Source organism: Periplaneta americana, chromosome 14, assembly GCF_040183065.1.
Source record: "Periplaneta americana isolate PAMFEO1 chromosome 14, P.americana_PAMFEO1_priV1, whole genome shotgun sequence".
Classification (NCBI taxonomy): Eukaryota; Metazoa; Arthropoda; class Insecta; order Blattodea; family Blattidae; genus Periplaneta; species Periplaneta americana.
Genome location: NC_091130.1, coordinates 35,592,550 through 35,615,593, shown reverse-complemented (window position 1 = coordinate 35,615,593; position 23,044 = coordinate 35,592,550). Strand labels below are relative to the sequence as shown.

At 34.9% G+C, this 23,044-nt stretch overlaps 2 long non-coding RNA genes across 2 annotated transcripts in view; one reads left to right on the top strand and one right to left on the bottom strand.

Annotated features, from left to right (window-relative positions):
* The window catches only part of LOC138713255 (uncharacterized), a 1,167,998-nt gene that overhangs the window by 223,548 nt on the left and 921,406 nt on the right, over window positions 1-23,044 (top strand). The gene's annotated exons all lie outside the window — the stretch shown is intronic.
* Window positions 5,663-23,044, bottom strand: part of LOC138713256 (uncharacterized) — a 149,305-nt gene continuing 131,923 nt past the window's right edge. Inside the window, exon 4 of the long non-coding RNA XR_011335809.1 lies at window positions 5,663-5,762. This is a non-coding gene — a long non-coding RNA (uncharacterized lncRNA). The remainder of the gene's footprint in view (window positions 5,763-23,044) is intronic.

Here is a 23,044-nt window from a genome sequence, read left to right as displayed (position 1 = left end):
ATGCTTTTAGTAGTGATACTGCTATAGTTGCTACTGTTTCTATTGCTCCTGCTGCTTTTACTACTGACAGCTAGTATAATGGTACTGTTGTCACTGTTCATACTTTTAGTAGTGATACTGCTATAGTTGCTACTGTTTCTATTGCTCCTGCTACTTTTACTACTGACAGCTAGTATAATGGTACTGTTGTCACTGTTCATACTTTTAGTAGTGATACTGCTATAGTTGCTACTGTTTCTATTGCTCCTGCTACTTTTACTACTGACAGCTAGTATAATGGTACTGTTGTCACTGTTCATGCTTTTAGTAGTGATACTGCTATAGTTGCTACTGTTTCTATTACTCCTGCTACTTTTACTACTGACAGCTAGTATAATGGTACTGTTGTCACTGTTCATGCTTTTAGTAGTGATACTGCTATAGTTGCTACTGTTTCTATTGCCCCTGCTACTTTTACTACTGACAGCTAGTATAATGGTACTGTTGTCACTGTTCATGCTTTTAGTATTGATACTGCTATAGTTGCTACTGTTTCTATTGCTCCTGCTACTTTTACTACTGACGGCTAGTATAATGGTACTGTTGTCACTGTTCATGCTTTTAGTATTGATACTGCTATAGTTGCTGCTGTTTCTATTGCTCCTGCTACTTTTACTACTGACAGCTAGTATAATGGTACTATTGTCACTGTTCATGTTTTTAGTATTGATACTGCTATAGTTGCTGCTGTTTCTATTGCTCCTACTACTTTTACTACTGACAGCTAGTATAATGGTACTGTTGTCACTGTTCATGCTTTTAGTATTGATACTGCTATAGTTGCTGCTGTTTCTATTGCTCCTGCTACTTTTACTACTGACAGCTAGTATAATGGTGCTGTTGTCACTGTTCATGCTTTTAGTGTTGATACTGCTATAGTTGCTACTGTTTCTATTGCTCCTGCTACTTTTACTACTGACGGCTAGTATAATGGTACTATTGTCACTGTTCATGCTTTTAGTATTGATACTGCTATAGTTGCTGCTGTTTCTATTGCTCCTGCTACTTTTACTACTGACAGCTAGTATAATGGTACTATTGTCACTGTTCATGTTTTTAGTATTGATACTGCTATAGTTGCTGCTGTTTCTATTGCTCCTGCTACTTTTACTACTGACAGCTGGTGTTGCCACGACCTACTCACGAAAATCAGGAGAAAATCATCGAAAAAAAAAACAGGAGATTACAGTAGATTAATTAGACATGAATTTCCTCTTTGTATTATAATATTAATTACAAAACAGTGTACTGTAAGAAAGATGATACTGTTCTATTAGTATATAGGACATCCCTAACCAATGAAATAGAACAACTTTGCTAAATATAATTACTGTCATCTCTACTCAGCGTATGTAACTAAGTCATGCAATTTTGTTTTTACACAGTAATGTCTTATTGACAATGTTTCGCATTAAAATGTATTAATCAGGAATATTTCGTGAATTCACAAAAGATTTTCAATACAAGAGATTTGTTTTAAAGGTGATATTAAATACAGTAGGCCTACTTCATTAGCTGCAATTATAACAAACCAAAAATTATCCCCTTTCTTGCCTTTACATTACTATACTTTAAATTGTTCATCTTTTCTCACTCCGATTTATAATATATTGCGAGTATTTATACTTTTCTTTCTAGCTGGGACACTTTCACTCATTTTAAAAGATCGCTGTGCAAGATATGTAACACAAAAATGCCATTACCTACACCTCACTCTCTCACTGTTTCACGTGTACACAATCAGAAACAAACTTTACTACTGACTAAGTTTCAGTCTTCCTCTGTTCCCCGAGTCCCCAAAACAATAATGAAATAACTTAATTCTGTCGTCGATTTGCAAAAGGGGATATGTCCAAAATAACAGAGTGTTGGAAAACCGCAAAAAAAAAACACATAACAGACTTAAAATATTAAAATGTTCATGGATTCTGAATGTATGTATCTATAGTGATCTAACTGGAAAAAAAAATAAATGAACATTTTAATTTAACTTCTAGTTTTTGCAATTTTCCAACACTTTGTTATTTTGGACATGTCTCCTTTTGCAAATTGACGATAGTTATCACATGCTTACGTTGCATGAAGACTATATACTTTTATGTGTGTGTGAGGAAGGGGTGTGCATCCTTTTGTGGTAAGGTTTCAAACATTCGAGGCGACTCCTTGCTTCTTGTAAGCATCATTGTGGCGACGCGTTATGAGCAGGGAGACAAATGAAAACATTGACTTGTGTATAAGATACAAAAATAAGACATGATGACATAATATATGAGTACTAAAGTAATAAGTTGAAAATCCTGGCATAGAACTAGGTGACTGCAACATGTCAAAAAGGCAAGAGAAATTCGGACTTTTGACAGAAAAATTAGCAGAGCAGTAGATCCAATGGAAAAACAGGAAATCTCCTGCTAAATCAGTAGGTATGGCAACACTGCTGACAGCTAGTATAATGACACTGTTTCACTGTTCATGCTTTTAGTAGTGATACTGCTATAGTTGCTACTGTTTCTATTGCTCCTGCTACTTTTACTAGTGATAGCTACTATAATGTTATTGTTGCCATTTTTCATGCTTTTAGTATTGATACTGCTACAGTTGCTAGTGTTTCAATTGTTCCTGCTACTTTTACTAGTGACAGCTACTATAGTAGTATTGTTGCCACTGCTCGTGCTTTTAGTAGTGATACTGCGATAGTTGCTACTGTTTGAATTGCTCCTGTTACTTTTACTACTGACAGTTAGTATAATGGCATTGCTGCTACTGCTCATGCTTTTAGTATTGATACTGCGATGGTTGCTACTGTTTGAATTGCTCCTGTTACTTTTACTACTGACAGCTAGTGTAATGGAATTGTTGCCACTGTTCATGCTTTTAGTAGTGATATTGCTATAGTTGCTACTGTTTCTATTGCTCTTGCTACTTTTACTACTGACAGCTAGTATAATGGTACTGTTGTCACTGTTCATGCTTTTAGTAATGGTACTGCTATAGTTGCTGCTGTTTCTATTGCTCCTGCTACTTTCACTACTGACAGGTAGCATTAACGGTACTGTTGCTACTGTTCATAATTTTAGTAGTGATACTGCTATAGTTGATACTTTTTTAATTGCTCCTGCTACATTTACTACTGACAGCTAGTATTAATGGTACTGTTTCCACTGGGCGTGCTTTTAGTATTGATATTGCGATAGTTGCTACTGTTTGAATTCCTGCTGTTACTTTTACTACTGACAGCTAGTATTAATGGTACTATTGCCACTGGTCATGTTTTTGGTATTGATACTGCGATAGTTGCTATTGTTTCTATTACTCTTGCTACTTTTACTACTGACGGCTACTATTAATGTTATTGTTGTCGTTGGTCATGCATTTAGTATTGATACTGCTACAGTTGCTAGTGTTTCAATTGTTCCTGCTACTTTTACTAGTGACAGCTACTATAATGTTATTGTTGCCATTGGTCATGCTTTTAGTATTGATACTGCTACAGTTGCTAGTGTTTCAATTGTTCCTGCTACTTTTACTAGTGACAGCTACTATAATGTTATTGTTGCCATTGCTCATGCATTTAGTATTGATACTGCTACAGTTGCTAGTGTTTCAATTGTTTCTGCTACTTTTACTAGTGACAGCTACTATAATGTTATTGTTGCCATTGGTCATGCTTTTAGTATTGATACTGCTACAGTTGCTAGTGTTTCAATTGTTCCTGCTACTTTTACTAGTGACAGCTACTATAATGTTATTGTTGCCATTGGTCATGCTTTTAGTATTGATACTGCTACAGTTGCTAGTGTTTCAATTATTGTTCCTGCTACTTTTACTAGTGACAGCTACTATAATAGTATTGTTGCCACTGCTCATGCTTTTAGTATTGATACTGCTACAGTTGCTAGTGTTTCAATTGTTCCTGCTACTTTTACTAGTGACAGCTACTATAATGTTATTGTTGCCATTGCTCATGCTTTTAGTATTGATACTGCTACAGTTGCTAGTGTTTCAATTGTTCCTGCTACTTTTACTAGTGACAGCTACTATAATATTATTGTTGCCATTTCTCATGCTTTTAGTATTGATACTGCTACAGTTGCTAGTGTTTCAGTTATTGTTCCTGCTACTTTTACTAGTGACAGCTACTATAATAGTATTGTTGCCACTGCTCATGCTTTTAGTAGTGATACTGCTATGTTTGCTACTGTTTGAATTGCTTCTGTTACTTTTACTACTGACAGCTAGTATAATGGTATTTTTGCCACTGCTCATGCTTTTAGTAATGATACTTCGATAGTTGCTACTGTTTCTATTGCTCTTCTACTGCTCACACACTCACTACTAGTACTGAAAGAGCTATTAATTTACTATTACAGCTGCTAGTATTGCTGCTACAGTGCATACATTTTATTTTTCCACACTAGCGGAAGTAGAGTAGAAGCGGTAGTGCAAAGCGCCACAGCGCAGCTACACAAGGCCAGCTCAGCGCTCGGTTATGAGTCCAGAACACGTGACATAAATCGTAGAAAGCAGAGTTTTTCAATTTTAAATTGTTAAAGCGCTAAAAAAAGACTTGCCTTTTCAAAGATAATGTTAAGTGTTCTCCATTTGCTGCAAGACAAGCGTTGTAGCGTCTAAACACATTTTGATTCACACATTGCAGGTCTGCTTTCGAAATGTTGGCTATTTATTCTCGTTTTTAATAATTTTGTATCATTTTGTGCTAATGTATGACTGCTCCCTGTGTGCTGTGCTAAGTTCGTGAAAGATATTCGGGGCAACTCTAATAGAGTATCGATATCATCCTATTTTCCTCTGTTAAAACATGACGCCTTCATGTCCTTTCCTTATTTAATATTGATCCCGTAATTTGGAATGTATCGATGGCTCAGAACGAGACTGTTACAACTCAAAAATAGAGATTTTTCAGTAGAGCCATTTAAAGTTTTCCATTGTATTTGGCAAATCAGATAATCATGGCAGCAATGTGCATTTATGTCCCGTCCCACTAGGAAATTTTTAGAGTTTTAACACTTTCACATAGCATAGTTCTCAATTCAAGTGTTCAAATGATGGTAATAACTCAAAAAGTGAATTTTTTGAGTTGTAACAGTCTCCTTCTGAGCCATCGGTATTCACTATTTTATGTACTGTAGTCCTTTCAGGTGGAGCAATTCCATGAAGACGTTCTTGAAATTCTCTACGACACTGAGCAGCTGATTCGTTATTTTTTGAAGTTACGACAAATTAAAATTACTTGCTCTGCACTGAATCTATGAACCGTAACTGAAGCAACAGACAAAAACATAGAAATTGAACTCAAAACTGCATGCAATAACAGACGCACTGCTCCGAAACTCAACTCAATATGTACACAATGACAGACAACCGTCTTTACAGTTACTTTGCGTGACCTTGAATGAAAGCGCATGCAGCTACTTATTGCCGACTCTGGTCCCGTATGCGAGCGTGGAAAGATAAAATGTATGCACTGTACTACTAAATGCTGATGCTGGTAGGCCTACTATTGTCACTACTGCTACTGTCGTAACCAAAGGGTGCTATTGCGACAATTGTTACTACTGTGACTACTGATTCTGTTACTAATACTCTTACCAGTCGATGCAGGTCATCGGAGTCCAGGGCCGAAGCCCGTATCTGTGCCGTTTTCCTCGGTGTGTTTAATTAGACATACACATGTAAATGACTCCTGGGGAGGAAGTCGGCTTCACCTGAGACAACGGAATGCATTGCAATAACAAACATCCAAGCCCTAGCAGAGTTTCAAGCTAATACTATCTTAAATGTCTTACATCTTCATCGCTGTGTTCATAATTGTAGAAATGATTATTGTAGTGGTGAGAGTGAGAAGGAAAAAGTGAAAGGGAATTCCTTTCCTGTCACATATTTTCCCGATTTTTAGCACATGAAAAATAAATATTTTCCCAATTTTTAGCACTTAAAAATTCGAGCCCTAATAATAAAGCATACTTGTCAAATTAAGAAAATAATATATTAGATAATAATAATAATAATAATAATAATAATAATAATAATAATAATAATGATAATATTGCAAAAGTAAATTGTTAAGAAAAACTGACTCAATAAATAAAACTGAAACTGTAAGGGACAATATTCTATTCAATCGGATACTCCGTAACAGGAATCATCCCATAAACTAAGCCTAATATTAAGGAGCTGCACCGAAAATATTCTCATAATTTAAGGAGAATGTAATTTTTTATACTTGTCCCTACCAGACCTGCCAATTGGAAAATTTGTATGTGCTCTTTACGCATCTCTCAGCACCTGCTTCAGATCCAGACAAATTCTGAAAGTGCATTGACCCAGTGGTAATGGAAATATACCCTGATTATATCTCTTAACTTCGTATTTGTTTCAAAACTATATCAGAATCTTCAGCTTTGAAAGTTAATACACTTACATGAAGTTGCTTTTATTTCTTTCTTATTTTTCGCAAAAGCTTTAAATGTGTTGTATTTGTGTAACAATGTAAGATTTTACTCAAATTCGATATCGTAATAAAATAATTTGTTGTTGTCTGATGATGCTTTAATGAATAATTCGAGGAACACACAAACTACTTTCAATGAAATGTGATGTAAGCAGTAACACGATTGTAAAGATTATGAGTATAGTAAATTGTAATTATTTAATGAAAAGAAAATTAATAATTTGCGGTAATCGCGATAGATAGATAGATAGATAGATAGATAGATAGATAGATAGATAGATAGATAGATAGATAGATAGATAGATAGATAGATAGATAGATAGATAGATAGATAGATGGATGGATGGATGGATGGATGGATGGATGGATGGATGGATGGATGGATGGATGGATGGATGGATGGATGGATGGATGGATGGATGGATGGATGGATGGATGGATGGATGGATGGATGGATGGATGGATGGATGGATGGATGGATGGATGGATGGATGGATGGATGGATGGGTGGATGGGTGGCTTATTTGCTAAAACATGTACAACATAGCCTATATTTATTTATTACAGAAGAAAATAATTAAAATATGTCTTCATAAATCTATTGATTTTCCATCTCAAAAATTGTCTTTAGACTTTAATGTTCTTAAAATAAGACGAATTTATTATATTATATTAATAAAATTCATACATAAAAATTTGAATAATTTTGAATTGTATTCTCGTAGTTACGAAACAAAAGGTATGAATTCTTTAAGAGTGTTCAAACCAAAATGCAACACTGCTACAGTATTTAATCATAGTAGTAATTCAGGCTCAAGAATATCTATGTCTATGTATTTATTAACACTACAATTGGGTATACACCCGGTGGCAGTGATATATAATATACAATAATTACAATTACTGCAATAAACCTGGGACTATATAAATAAAAACTATTCTATAATAACGCCTACGGTAAGCAAAGATAAATCTAACTTATAAGTACTTCTATTTCACCCAACTATTACCAATTTAAATGCATATCACCTTAATTAATTACATACCAACTTAATTACATATCATCTTAATTAATTACATATCAACTAAATTACATATCATCTTAATTAATTACATATCAACTTAATTAATTATATATCAACTCAATTAATTACACGACACAAATAATTACACTGCTCCTCCAATTACATTTTCAGTCTAATCTTCTCAACCTTTCCTTAAATGTATTGATTTTAAGAGGACCACCCTGAAAGATTGCCTCAGGTAAGCTGTTCCAGTCTACTACTGTGCGGTTAACAAAGGAAAATTTTGACTGTCCGTTCTTTGTTTTCTACATTTAAACTTCCTAATATGATCAGGCCTTCCTTGGTATGATGGTGTTGCTAATCTAACATTGATATCGGTCCATGCTTTGTGTCCCATTTGTACCTTAAACAATGCGGTGAGTCTGGTTTTTCGTCGCCTTGATTTGAGAAGTTCCCACCCTAAATCTTTTACTATCTCCTCACCATGTCCCTTCCCCATTTTGACATATTTTGCTGCCTTGCGTTGGACCTTTTCTATTGAATCGATTTGGTTTTGTCTGTACGGATCCCAACCTACTGCTCCATATTTCATAAATGGGCGAACAAGGGTTTTGTACGCTAATTCTTTTATTCTTATATAATAAATTTATATTTAAATATCCTAATCTTGACAATTCTAATAGTTCTAGTGTTAAATTAAAAAAGTTATGTATGGATTTTATACAAATTGAAAAATTGTACATTTAAATTTATATATTCTTATTGCGTAGTAGACATAAGACAAATTGTATTATATACTTCTTAATTTCAATTCAGGAATCCGACCCTGAGCACGAGTTCTACTCTTTCAGGGGCGAGCTAAAGTTTTTCTGTTTATATTATAGTTTATGTCACAATTATTAGCTAAATAAATAAATAAATAAATAAATAAATAAATAAATATATGGCATCGTCATAAAATACAAATTAAAATAGCTACATGAATTTTAAAAAAACTCTTCCACATTATATAGTCGTCTCCTAAACATCCGGAATGTGAAATTTCTTATATCAATAGGTAAACTATTAAATAATTTAAAAGCAAAATAGAGAAAATTATTTTGAGTAATACTGTACTTACGTTTGCCAATATATAAATTTGTATTATTTCTTGCAAATAACAAGTTAAACAAGTTTAACTATATAACAGGAACACTAAAAAGAACCTTGAAAAATAAAGCCAGAAAAGACTCCTTAATAAAATTATATAAGACGATGGCAGTTCCTACAATTACTTATGGATCCGAAACATGGACAATGACGGCACAACATATAGCTGGAATACAAGCTGCTGAAATGAAATTCCTCAGGCCAATAGCAGGATATCAAAGAACAGACAAAAAAACACAATACAGAAATAAGACAACAACTAAAAGTAGAGGAACTAAATACAACAATAGTGAAATATAGAACAAATTGGGAAAACCACCTAACAAGGATGACGGACAATAGAATATCAAAAGCAGCATACAATTACTCACCACGAGGAAAAAGGAACTTAGGAAGACCTAAGAAAAGATGGAGGCAGCAACACTTTGGAGCCTGAACAGGCTAATGAAAAGCCTAAACCGTAACGTAGAAGAAGAAGAAGAAGAAGAAGATTATTTCTTGTAGAATAACTATGAACAGAAGTAGCCTACATGCTATGAAATTATTTACGCTCGGTCATGCCGAAATGTAGTAAGTACACACCTGGTAGCAGCCCTTTAATGGACCTCATTAAAGAACACCTATTCATTAAAGTTCAGGTGTTCCACCAATCAAAAAAACATTGTAGCAATATGAAAGCGCAAGTATCGATTATTCCCGGATATGCAATCGAAAGACAACTAGCGAAACATCACGCAGGCTGGAAATCCAATACTGTCGCAGAAGGTTATGTTCTGTTACTATAATAATTAGCGTTAATTGTAAATAATATTGAAATAAATTAAATTTGTCATCTCGTTTTTCAATGTCTAAATCAATTTCAAGGTTACATCAAGATTAATGTTTACTTCATTCTCAAGAATATATCAAGGTCAATGACATTAATTGTTTCTCGGAAAAAATCAATACTTTCACGTCAGCGCACATCTCACAATTTACGAGATATTGCACAAGGTCAGTTCCGCTCCCCAGTCAGATAAGAATAACATGAATACTTATGAATAATTTCAAATTAGAAATATGGTCGAGCATAAAAAGTCGTAAGAAACTTGCCTATAATGGTAATTAAGACGCTAGTATGAAAATTATGAAACTCGCTTGCGCTCGTTTCATAAACATACTCGCGTCTTAATTACTACCATTATAGGCTCGTTTCATAATGTACTATAGTGTTATTCCGAAAGAAAATGAGACGGCCAATACATACATCGACGGAAATGTCAAAATATTTGCCCTTACAACAAGAGTAGGCCTATATATTACTTTAATGTACCGAAGTACATATATTTCCATGCAGATATTGTGCGTCATCATACAACGAAAGAGTAATGGAACGGAGAAAAATTCTCTCCGGCGCCGGGATTTGAACCCGGGTTTTCAGCTCTACGTGCTGATGCTTTATCCACTAAGCCACACCTGATAACCACCCCGGCGTCGGACATAATCGTCTCAGTTTAAGTTCCAACTCTTGGGTTCCCTCTAGTGGCCGCCCTCTGCACTACGTCATAGATGTCTATGAACGTAGGACTGAAGTCCACACATGCAACACGTAGAGCTGGAAACCCGGGTTCAAATCCCGGCGTCGGAGAGAATTTTTCTCCGTCTCATTACTCTTTCATCGTATGATGACGCAGAATATCTGCATGGAAATATCATATGTACTTCGTGATTTAAGACGGCGCTTATTCCGTCGGATCCCGGCCACGTAGTCACTTATAACGAATGCACCTCAGCACATGTGTGGACTTCAGTCCTACGTTCATAGACATCTATGACGTAATGCAGAGGGCGGCCAATAGAGGGAACCCAAGAGTTGGAACTTAAACTGAGACGATTCTGTCCGACGCCGGGATGGGTATCAGGGGTGGCTTAGTGGATAAAGCATCAGCACGTAGAGCTGAAAACCCGGGTTCAAATCCCGGCGCCGGAGAGAATTTTTCTGTGTTCCATTACTCTTTCATCTTACAACAAGAGGTTTATAATTAATAGTAGTTGAGACTCCAAAAATTAATCTTAAGAGTCTCTGAAATATCCGAACTGCTATTTTCCTGGAGTCTGGTGTATCGTTAACAAGTACATGAGAATCAAAAACTTGTGAATAGTTCGCCTTGGGCCACTTGTGTTTTGATTGGAACCACATCGGGGGTTTGCTTATCTGCAAAATTAGTGTCGTCCTCTCTCCTGTAGAAGTAACTTCGGTGGCAGAAGCGGGTTTGAATAGCGGAAACCGGTAATGGTTGAGGGGGAGTGTGGTGGAATGGGAGAACTGAAGGGATGTGCCTTATCAAGCGATTAGCCTTGCATACCAACGAGATCCTGTTGTACTGGAATTCTCAATTTTAGTATTAGAGCCCGTTATAGGCACTGCCGAAATATGTTCTCATCATTTTTATCGCAGGGAAATTCACCTCAACATGGCTTTCTGAACTGCCAGATAAACCGGGATGACATCTGTCTCGTATATTGCTCTTTCAACCCATACTCAGCAGGTCTTTTTTTTCTGATATGTACGTCTATTCGTAGTCTGTGTAGTCCTAAACAGCTTTATAGACTGAACTCTGTTTGGAATTATCAATATAAAAGCTACAGTTTGAATGTAAAGTTATCCAGATCTATTCATGGTATACAGAATGTAAGTTTTAATAAAAAAAAAATATCTCTGTCTGGCAAAGCCCCAACAAAAAAAAAAAAAAAAAAGAAAAAAAAAAGTAATTCCGAATTCACATATCTGCTTAGCTACATAGAATCATAAAAATTAATATTTTCAACTACTGGAGAGAGCAAAAATTACGTTTGTGCGAGATCGTGCGTATTTGCTTGGTTTCCGCACAAAACCAAACCGCGGTAAGTCTAAAATTCCACATTCAGTATTCCCAACTTAACACACATAACAATTTCCCTCTTCTTACCGCTTAAGCGACATATTGATTTTACTGCTTTAGGCTTTTAACATATTATTTTTAGAGACGTTCAATGTAGTAATAATTATAAACTGGAAACTTACCACTGCAATTTCACCTAAATTGCACTGTTAATTATTGCTTTTAAATATTTGCAAAAAATAAGTAAACTCTACAACTCCACTAAAGTTGCTGCATTCGTGATGCAAGTAACATTAAGGAAGCCGTGAAAAAATCAACAAGATTCCAGATGCGGATGTTATTACTGCAATATGTTATATAAATAATATTGTTAAAATATTAAAATTTAAAATAAATCATTACATAACCTTACCGTTTGTTTTAAGTTTGCATTTATGGACTGGGGGAAAAAAAAGACAGACGTATAACACGGCCTGCTGGAGTATAGTAAACACAGAAAACATTTTAAAGCAACAATGTTGAAGATAGATATTTTTGTTTCGCAAATTTGCCGTCATTGAACAGAAACCAAGATGGAGATTTCATTGCAACTAATTAGAAATTCCTCTTTCAGGTATGTAATAAACGATTTTCGCACAAAATAATGTACGATACACGAGCGGTATGTTTTCTTTCAATTCTCGGAAATTAAAAAAGCTCAACTACGTTTCGCTTTTTCAAACTTTTCCTCGAACATGAAAACTTGAACATACCGCTCTTGTAACGCATATTACTATTTATAATAAACCACTGTACACACATATAGGCTGCTATAATATATGATATACTGAGTGGACCGAAAGTAATGCCATTAATTTCAGGTGTTTTTCTTTGAGATATTTCAAACAAAAAAGTGTAATACATTTTTGCTTACTTTTAAAGAAAAAAAATTGTTGTCCACCCTGTGGAGTAACGGTCAGCGCGTCTGGTCGCGAAACCAGGTGGCCCGGGTCCGAATTCCTGTCGGGACACGTTACCTGGTTTAGGTTTTTTCCGGGGTTTTCCCTCAACCCAATATTAGCAAATGCTGGGTAACTATCGGTGCTGGACTCCGGACTCATTTCACCTGGATTATCACCTTCATATCATTCAGACGCTAAATAACCTGAGATGTTGATACAGCGTCGTAAAATAACCGAATAAAATAAACAAATTGCTTTATATAAAACATTTCATGACGTGTTTTGGGAAAGCCATTGATGGAATTTCCTATAAGCTCAATCAACTTAAGAGAGCAGTGTATTATGATAATAAATTATTGAAATAATTTTAGTTTTGTCCTTTAAATGTGCAGATATTTGATCCGAACAAATGTAATATTGAGAAATTCCTTTGCAAAACGAAAATTAACACTTCTTCATATCACATGTCTACATATATAAAAGACAAAACTAAAATTCTTTCAATTATTTATTATCATAATGTACTGCTCTCTTAAATTGACTGAGCATAGTGACAATTAACTCAATGGCTTTCCCAAAACACACTACGAAATCTTTAATAAAAGAAACAATATTTTTATCTCGAAAATAAACAAAAGAGAGCAAAATAGTATTATATTTTTTTGTTTGAAATATCTCAAGGAATAACCATCTGAAATTAATGGCATTACTTACGGCTTATCTGTATAGCATATATTTAAAATATGCTACAGAACTAGTTGGATAGCTTAGTTTTGACTCTCTTCCTTCGTCTTTCATTTGTTTTACCTTAAAAGTAGCCCTTAAAAATGCTGACCATGCAGTCGTAAAGTTTGACTAATTTTGGATTCCTTGAAGATAAAATTGTATTCAATGTATAATATTATAGCCTACCACTGTTTTACAAATATCTCCTTGTGAAAGAAATGATAATTCTGGTACTATAAACAAATTAATTACTTTGTTTAAAGCAAGCGGCATTTCATTACATGCATTTGTCTAAAACTCAGTCTGTACATGGCAGTTGAAATGGTTGTGGCGATTTTGTTGATATTGTTAAGCTTCGTGGGTTTTACATTGGTAAGTTCCCATGGACTCATCATACTTATTATGCTTATATTAAATTAATTTTCATCATTTTACTAGCTATCTCAAATCTCAAATTAATTATAATTGATAGAATTAAATTAGCTCATAAATTAAGTTACTACTTTACCTTATAGGTTTATCTAAATTTAAATAGATATGTAGTCTACTAGTCGTTAAAACTTAACTGAAGAATATTGCTGGAGAACCTTTTAAGTGTAGTGTAGATATTCGTAATTTAAATGTGTATTGTATTGATTAAGGCTGGTTGAGTGGAAGAGAAGGCCTTATGGCCTTAACTCTGCCAGCGAAAATAAAACAATATTATTATTATTATTATTATTATTATTATTATTATTATTATTATTATTATTATTATTAGATTAAATTGTCGAGAGATTTTGATTCTGGAGCTCTGTAATTAATAGTGAAGGCACTCAAAATACGTCTTCAATAATAGCTCCTTGAAAACATACATTAATAGCTCATCTATGAGTAAGTGTTGCGAACTTTCGTGAAACGAAACAGTACCTATTATCCAGCCAAGACCACTTAAATTCCGTGCCCATAAAACTTTTAAAATATTTTCCTTTTGAAAATAAAACATTAGAATATTTTAATTTTAGAGCCTTATATATGCCTTACACTAATAACAATAAACAATTATTTCTGAATAATAATTTTTCGTTTTAATTTCCAGTTTGCCTAAAATTACTGTTAATTAATGTAGTATAAATAAATATAAAAAAATCAAATAAATACCAAATATCACAGCAGTTCAAGAGTGTGGCACCCAATGCGCGACAACAGAGAGACATTATTACTCTTGAAAACTGGTTAAGCGCAAATAGGCTTTCTTTGAATTTGAAAAAAACTGTGCACACGATATTTATTAACTTTCATTTTATTATATTATTCCGAAAGAATTAAAGTTTAATGATTCTGTAGCCTAATACAAAAGTTGCTTCAGTTAAATTTTTAGGTTTGATTGTTGATAATAATAACAATAATAATAATAATAATAATAATAATAATAATAATAATAATAATGATTTATTTAACCTGGCAGAGTTATAACAGGCAGGGTTTGGAATTGAACGGGTTACATCAGCTTCTTGTCTATGCGGATGACGTGAATATGTTAGGAGAAAATACACAAACGATTAGGGAAAACACGGAAATTTTACTTGAAGCAAGTAGAGCGATCGGTTTGGAAGTAAATCCCGAAAAGACAAAGTATATGATTATGTCTCGTGACCAGAATATTGTACGAAATGGAAATATAAAAATTGGAGATTTATCCTTCGAAGAGGTGGAAAAATTCAAATATCTTGGAGCAACAGTAACAAATATAAATGACACTCGGGAGGAAATTAAACGCAGAATAAATATGGGAAATGCGTGTTATTATTCGGTTGAGAAGCTCTTATCATCCAGTCTGCTGTCCAAAAATCTGAAAGTTAGAATTTATAAAACAGTTATATTACCGGTTCTTCTGTATGGTTGTGAAACTTGGACTCTCACTCTGAGAGAGGAACATAGGTTCAGGGTGTTTGAGAATAAGGTGCTAAGGAAAATATTTGGGGCTAAGCGGGATGAAGTTACAGGAGAATGGAGAAAGTTACACAACACAGAACTGCACGCATTGTATTCTTCACCTGACATAATTAGGAACATTAAATCCAGACGTTTGAGATGGGCAGGGCATGTAGCACGTATGGGCGAATCCAGAAATGCATATAGAGTGTTAGTTGGGAGACCGGAGGGAAAAAGACCTTTAGGGAGGCCGAGACGTACATGGGAGGATAATATTAAAATGGATTTGAGGGAGGTGGGGTATGATGATAGAGACTGGATTAATCTTGCACAGGATAGGGACCGCTGGCGGGCTTATGTGAGGGCGGCAATGAACCTTCGGTTTCCTTAAAAGCCATTTGTAAGTAAGTAAGTAAGAGTTAAGGCCATACGACCTTCTCTAACACTCAACCAGGAGTAAAAACTGCGTTACAGAAACACTACAAATTTACAAAGTACACACAAAATTGAATAAAATAATAATAATAAAATGTAAACAACAAGTAAGAAGAAATCAGACATAATATATAACATAGAGAAGTAAAGAAAAAAGCATAATAAAATGTGAACAGCAGTCAAAAATAAATTAGGCCTACAAAGTATAAAAAATAAGACAATTATTGATAATAATTTATTTATTTTATTTATTTATTTAGAATATTAACGTGCAAAACAACAGCACAAGGCCAATTAAAGTTTAGCACGATACAAAAGAGAACAAAACAACAGATGATGATGAGAATGAATGATAGAAAATGGCAATGAGATGAAATACAAACAATATAATAGTCTACATCAATCATAGATGAAATAAAAATTATAACATTTAAAATTATACAATAAGATAATTGAAATAATGGAATAGTCTATATTAATCATTTGACCAAATGTAAGAAAAAAAATGGACAAATAATTATTAAAATTAGATCAGTGAGTTAAAACTCAAAGATATACTACACATTAAATGGATCCAAGTTGAATCCATGCAAATTAGCATATTTAATACATCTGCAGACCGGGGAGACAGAGATTTAGAATTCCTATTATAAAACAATTTATGAAATCTTAAACCATTAGCTGGAATACGAAGACTGATATTGCTTATGAAAGATTCACAATCAATATCACCCTTAATGACTTTACAAAAAAATAAATAATCAAGATCCTGACGTCTGGTGAACAAACTACCTCAATTGAAATATTTGCATTTAATCTTATAGTTATAATAGGAATTTGGTAAAAATCTATAAGTACACAAGGAAATAAATTTTCTTTGAATATTCTCCAATTTAGCCGAGTCAGTGGAAGTAATGGAGTTCCATACAACAGATGCATATTCAAGCTAGGATCTAACCAACGTATAGTATAAAATTAATAAACACATAGTAGTGGAAAAAGAATAAGTTATAGACCTAATTAGACCAAGCATTCTTAACGAATGGGTATAAATATATTGCACATGATCATGGAAATATAATTTTGAATCAAGTAAGACACCAAGATCTCTAATACAATCTTTCTTAGTAATTACGACATTACTAAGAGAATAATAATAATAATAATAATAATAATAATAATAATAATAATAATAATAATAATAATAATAATAAATAAGAACATGAACATTTAACATGGGATAAGCATATTTTGGCTGTCTGTGAGAAAATTGCTCCAATGTCTGGTATTTTGAAAAGGCTTAAAGGATCTTTGCCTATATCTTGTCTCTTGAATGTATATTATGCTTTTATCTATTCTCATTTAACGTATATGTCATTTATTTGGGGACATAATAAGAAAACTGCTTTGAGACCTTTACAAATTATTCAAAATAGAGCTTTAAGAAATTTATTGGGTTTTCATTATTTGACTCCAGTTAAACATCTATATCAATTTTCTTTCGTTCTACCAGTTGAATCAATTACCAAATTAAGTGCTGCTATTTTCATGTACAAAGTTATTAACAATTTAATACATAGTAATATTACATTTCAATTTAATAAAGATATACATTCTTATTTAACAAGATAAAAAGACAACATATTTTTCTCAGCATAGCTCCGTAACTTATGGAACGAAAGGACTTAAACATTTTTAACAACAACTTTTAACCAACTTCCTTTAGAACATAGACTTTTACCAAATTGCCGGTGTTTTAAGAATTGTTTAGAAATACGTTTTTGGGAAGATTATTTATTTTAATTCTCAGGTGATTTATTTATTTCATGGTTTCAAACTTTTTCTTCTTTCTGCCCAAAACTTTATGTTATCTTATTATTTGTTCTTATTTTGCTTTCTGTCTTTCATAAATCCTTGTGTTATTGTTTGTTTTTCACAGACTGTAGTTTCATGACTTTGAATTATATTGTATAACATATGTATGTGTTCTTGTATACTCTCTACATATGAGTTATACTCGTTGGGGCATACTCAATGAATAAAAAAGAAGAAAAAAAAACTTTGCTATACTGCAGGTGTTTGTGGAGAACTTTAGTACTTCCCTGACTGATATTTAGTAATAAACTAATTTCGGTTATTACGATTCTCCTATGCTATCAGAAAAGAACATCAATATGTTGAATTTAATTTGGCGTATTGCTTTGTGCGTTTGACCTTGTCGTGGATTGTCCTGTGGAGATGCTCTGCCAGAACGAAACCGTTCTCACCAATACTTTACACCTCATTTCCCTAATCATATATCTCTATAGACAAGTATATCAACTGCACCTAGCAATATGAGGTCTAACCATTGTTGCCAATGCCACTGAAGCTTACTACTACCAATCCTCCTGTTGCACATAGTCTTGACCAGCTTTCGTTTGAATTCATCGTACAGCTTTTGTTCTTTTATGAGTATAAACACAAGTATACTGAGTATACAAACAAGACGTCAGCCACAAAAAGTTTACAAAAACAACAAAGACACTTCGCCCAATAACATATTTTTATTTTGATACGTCTCCATAGCTTGAATTCAAAATGGCATTTTATCAAAAAGTAGAATTGAGGTGCCCCGATTGTTTTTATTCCGGCGTCATGATGTTGGTCAGAACCAAGCGCTGTGTTGTTGATTGGCATACTAATTAAGTGTTGACTACCCCGAAGCGTAAATATTACTGCGTTAGCCGGTCACGCCTGTTACATTGTTACGTCATTTCGCAGAGTAACGCAATGATAACACGCTTTGATGAAACAAATACCCTTCCGCCGACTGTACTGATTGGGCCTTGTTTGTCCAAAGTCTGTGGCAAGGGAGGGGCTTCAGGAATGGCGCGAATTGGTTCAACTTGGCGCAGATTATCCGCAATCTGTTAATGGCGTCCACATACATTTACAGTCACTTCATTGGAAGCTTTGTGTCACCGGTTTCAAACATGTGGTCCGCGTATTTATTCTATGTCATCCTAGCAATTTATTTGAATTCTACGATTTTTTTCATAACGAGACTTCAAGTTTCATCATCATCATCATCATCATCATCATCATCATCATCATCATCATCCTTCACGAATTAGGCCTCTGTAGACCTGTTTCGGCCCCATCTAGCAGTCTTCTAAAAGGTCTTCCTTGTCGACGATGTCCTCTAGGTTTATACTGCATCATAATTTTTGGGATTCTTGAATTTTCCATTCTTCTTACATGACCTAGCCAATTTAATTTGTATCTGTTGATTTTTTCTTCTACTGACTCTACTTCTAATTTTTCTAAAATTCCTTCATCCCTTTTTCGGTCTAAAACAGTATATCCTGCTGTCCTTCTGAAAAATTTCATTTCCGTTGCTTTGATTCTGTTCATGTCTTTTTTCTTTAATGTCCAAATCTCGCTTCCGTATAAAAGGGAGAGTAACGCTAGTGTATTATATATTTTTATTCTTGTAGATTTCTGTACTAATTTTGCTTTTAATGTATTGTACGATGAAAGAGTAATGGAACGGAGAAAAATTCTCTCCCGCGCCGGGATTTGAACCCGGGTTTTCAGCTCTACGTGCTGATGCTTTATCCACTAAGCCACACCGGATACAACCCCGACGTCGGACAGAATTGTCTCTGATTGAGTTCCAACTCTTGGGTTCCCTCTAGTGGCCGCCCTCTGCACTACGTCATAGATGTCTATGAACATAGGACCGAAGTCCACACATGTGCTGAGGTGCACTCGTTATGAGTGACTAGTTGGCCGGGATCCGACGGAATAAGCGCCGTCTTAAATCACTTCGTGATTTACGCATATCATATATTATTTCAATGTACCGAAGTACATATGATATTTCCATGCAGATATTCTGCGTCATCATACGATGAAAGAGTACTGGAACGGAGAAAAATTCTCTCCGGCGCCGGGATTTGAACCCGGGTTTTCAGCTCTACGTGCTGATGCTTTATCCACTAAGCCACACCGGATACAACCCCGACGTCGGACAGAATTGTCTCTGATTGAGTTCCAACTCTTGGGTTCCCTCTAGTGGCCAACTAGTCACTCATAACGAGTGCACCTCAGCACATGTGTGGACTTCGGTCCTATGTTCATTGACATCTATGACGTAGTGCAGAGGGCGGCCACTAGAGGGAACCCAAGAGTTGGAACTCAATCAGAGACAATTCTGTCCGACGTCGGGGTTGTATCCGGTGTGGCTTAGTGGATAAAGCATCAGCACGTAGAGCTGAAAACCCGGGTTCAAATCCCGGCGCCGGAGAGAATTTTTCTCCGTTCCATTACTCTTTCATCGTATGATGACGCAGAATATCTGCATGGAAATATCATATGTACTTCGGTACATTGAAATAATATATTTTAATGTATTGTTTAGTATTCCTGGAATTTGTGTAAATTTGGTAATTTTCTTATTCACATCTTTTTTATTTTGATAAGATATTTCACAACCCAGATAATTGAAATTTTGTACTTGTTCAAGTTTAATATGAACTGTTTTCTGACGTCATGTCCCATTTGCAGTGTACAGGTATAAATTTCCGTTCCGCGACTAACAAGGAAGGCTCACCATATGATAATGGATTTTCACAAGGATTGTTCCCCATACGTTCCATTTCAAATAAGAAATATCCCTGTAAATTTCTACATCCTGAGAAGGCATAGACTTCGAAATATGATTTTTTTTTAATAATCGCTTGGTACTCATATCTCATAGGCCTATCTTCATTGCCATCGAGAAGAAGAAAATGTTTAAGGCCCCAAATGTTTATGCATTACCCTCAAAATCAAATAACCTTACGAAAACTCACCTCTTCAAGTGGTTTCAAGAAGTATACTTTCTGTCAGTTATAGTAGCATTTTTTTGTAGACTCGTGGACCAGTTACCGATGTAGACACGCTATAGAAAGAATAACTGCAGAGGTTAAAACGGTGGAAGTGTTAACAATTCCAAAGCACACAACTCCGATTGTTCAGCCTCTTGACATTTATGACTTTAGGATTTTGAAAAATTTCCTTCGGGAGTTCTCTAGTTCTCTGATAGGCCTAATGTTTTGTGACTTGACACGAATATTGTGTTGTATCAGAGAGATTATGTGATAAAAATGCAGTCCTTAACACATAATCAGCTTTCATCTCCTAGATATGTAAATATGTTTAAATGTGGCTGGTATAAAATCGGATACCTTGACAACATACCTGATAAATTATTCCTATAGAATTCTGTTTTCACGTTGGTGTATAGAACAGCTCTAAAGCTGACTGTTGTTCAGTCAACTGTCCGAAGACAGATCTGAACCTCACAAGTAATACCAATAAGGCACCTCTTATGAGACAACTAAGCCAGGAGAAACATATTTTTCTGAAATGTTCGTGGTGTTCGTGGTTCCACTGTGTTTTGTGCATTTTTACAACGATTTGCACTACTGTGATCAGCACAGTGAGTCATTTCAGGTAAGCTTACATTTCCTTATCATTTCTTCATAGACTGTTCTATACTCAAATCCATGAATATTAGCCTATGTATCTGATATCTCATTTTCATAACTTATATATTTAAGGAGATTTAGACATTTCGGTATGCAGCTAGATGAGATTTATTGCCTGATATATCTAGAACATAGCACTATTTGCATTAGCTCTGGATTGAAGAATTTGAAAAAAATCATATCTCGAAAACTAGGTCCTGTCCGGTTGTAGAAATTTATGTTTCCTTCTTATTTCAAATGAAACGTATGGGGAAAAATCGTTGTGAAAATCCATTATCGCTTGGTGAGCTTTCCTTGTAAGTTAGGAAGTAATTAGTCCTTTTGCGTTAGAGTCTCTGTCCATGTGTGGTTTGTAGTAGATTAACTTAAGTAGCAAACGGTATTCTGTCTTTGAACGTATGAGAAAATAATAATTACGCATTTGCTAATATTTAAACTGTTAATTCACTAATAGTTTCAGCCATAATTTGAAGTACCGGTACAGGGTTTCCGAGAATGAATGGTGGGGTTTTGCGAGTTTACTGTGAAGCATGTATTATGTGTAATGGATATAAAGTGCTTGTAATTAGTTCAGTAACTCACACAGTTTCCAAAATAACGTTAGTAACTTTCAATATGATTACCATTACCAGTACGACAGACGTATAGACTAAGCAAAATTCAATTTCAGCCCACACTCTGACAAGAACATCTGGCGTAATGCTTGTGATTACTTGTCTTAGTCTTCCTTTTAGCTGATCAGGAATCTCAATTATTTCACTGTAGACCTCATTCTTGACATAGCCCAAAACGTAGAAGTCCAATGGAGTAAGATCCGGACTTCTAGCGGGCCATAGGACTGAACCATTTCTGCCAATCCATCGGTCTGGAAATCGATGATGTAACTCTTTTCAGACATAGTTTGCGAAATGGGACGGTGCTCCATCTTGTTGAAAGATGATTTGCAACTCCATTTTCATTTCCTCGATTTGAGTAAATAGGAAATTCTGTAGCATGTCCATGAATTCAATGGAGTTGATGTTTGTTTCAATAAAAAAAGAATGGACCAACATTCTTGTTGTGCATTAGGCTTCACTAAACATTGATCTTAGGAGAATCTCAAATGAAGAGTACACTGCAAGAATGATGGATGTCAACTTCTTGTCGAAAATGAACCGAGACTGTCAATGCATACCTTAAGACATAAAGAATGCACATAGAGAGTTATATGGCATTAACACTGATAATCATTGTCCAGTAATGATCGGAAAATTACAGTTAAGCTTTGAGCACTAAGCATTTCAAACTTTCAATTGCTTCTCCTGAAAAATGTATTCCAAATGACATCCAACATTCTTGCAGTGGACTCTTCAAATGTGTTCGTGTATCACATGTGGATTTTCTGATCCCCAAATTACATAATTGTGCGGGAACATGGCCTCATCGGAGAAGAGGATATTCTCTAGAAATTCTGGTTCAATAATAAATTCTTTGTAGCATGGTAGCAGCGAATTTAGCCCTAAGCAACTTATCCTGTGGTTTTATTGCATGCAAGAGTTGAATTTTATAGGGATATAATTTCAATCTCTTTGGCATAAGTCGGCCTGGGTAGCGTAGTCGGTATAGTTCTGGCCTTTTGTGCTCGAGGTTGCGGATTCGATCCCGGCCCAGGTCGATGGCATGTCATGTAAAAGAACTCCTGCGGGACTAAATTCCGGCACACCGGCGACGCTGATATAAACTCGGCAGTTGCGAGCGTCGTTAAATAAACCATAATCTAATCTTCCGCATGACAACGTGCACTGTTGACTTAGGAATACCTAACGATGATTTATTGTGACAGAAACCTGGTAAGATAGGCAACAATGACGTAAAAGCAAACTGTTTGAGTTACTGAACTAATTGCAAGCACCTTCAATCTATTACACATTATACAGTATGCTTCACAGTGAACTCGTAAAATCCCACTATTCTTTCTCGGAAACCCTGT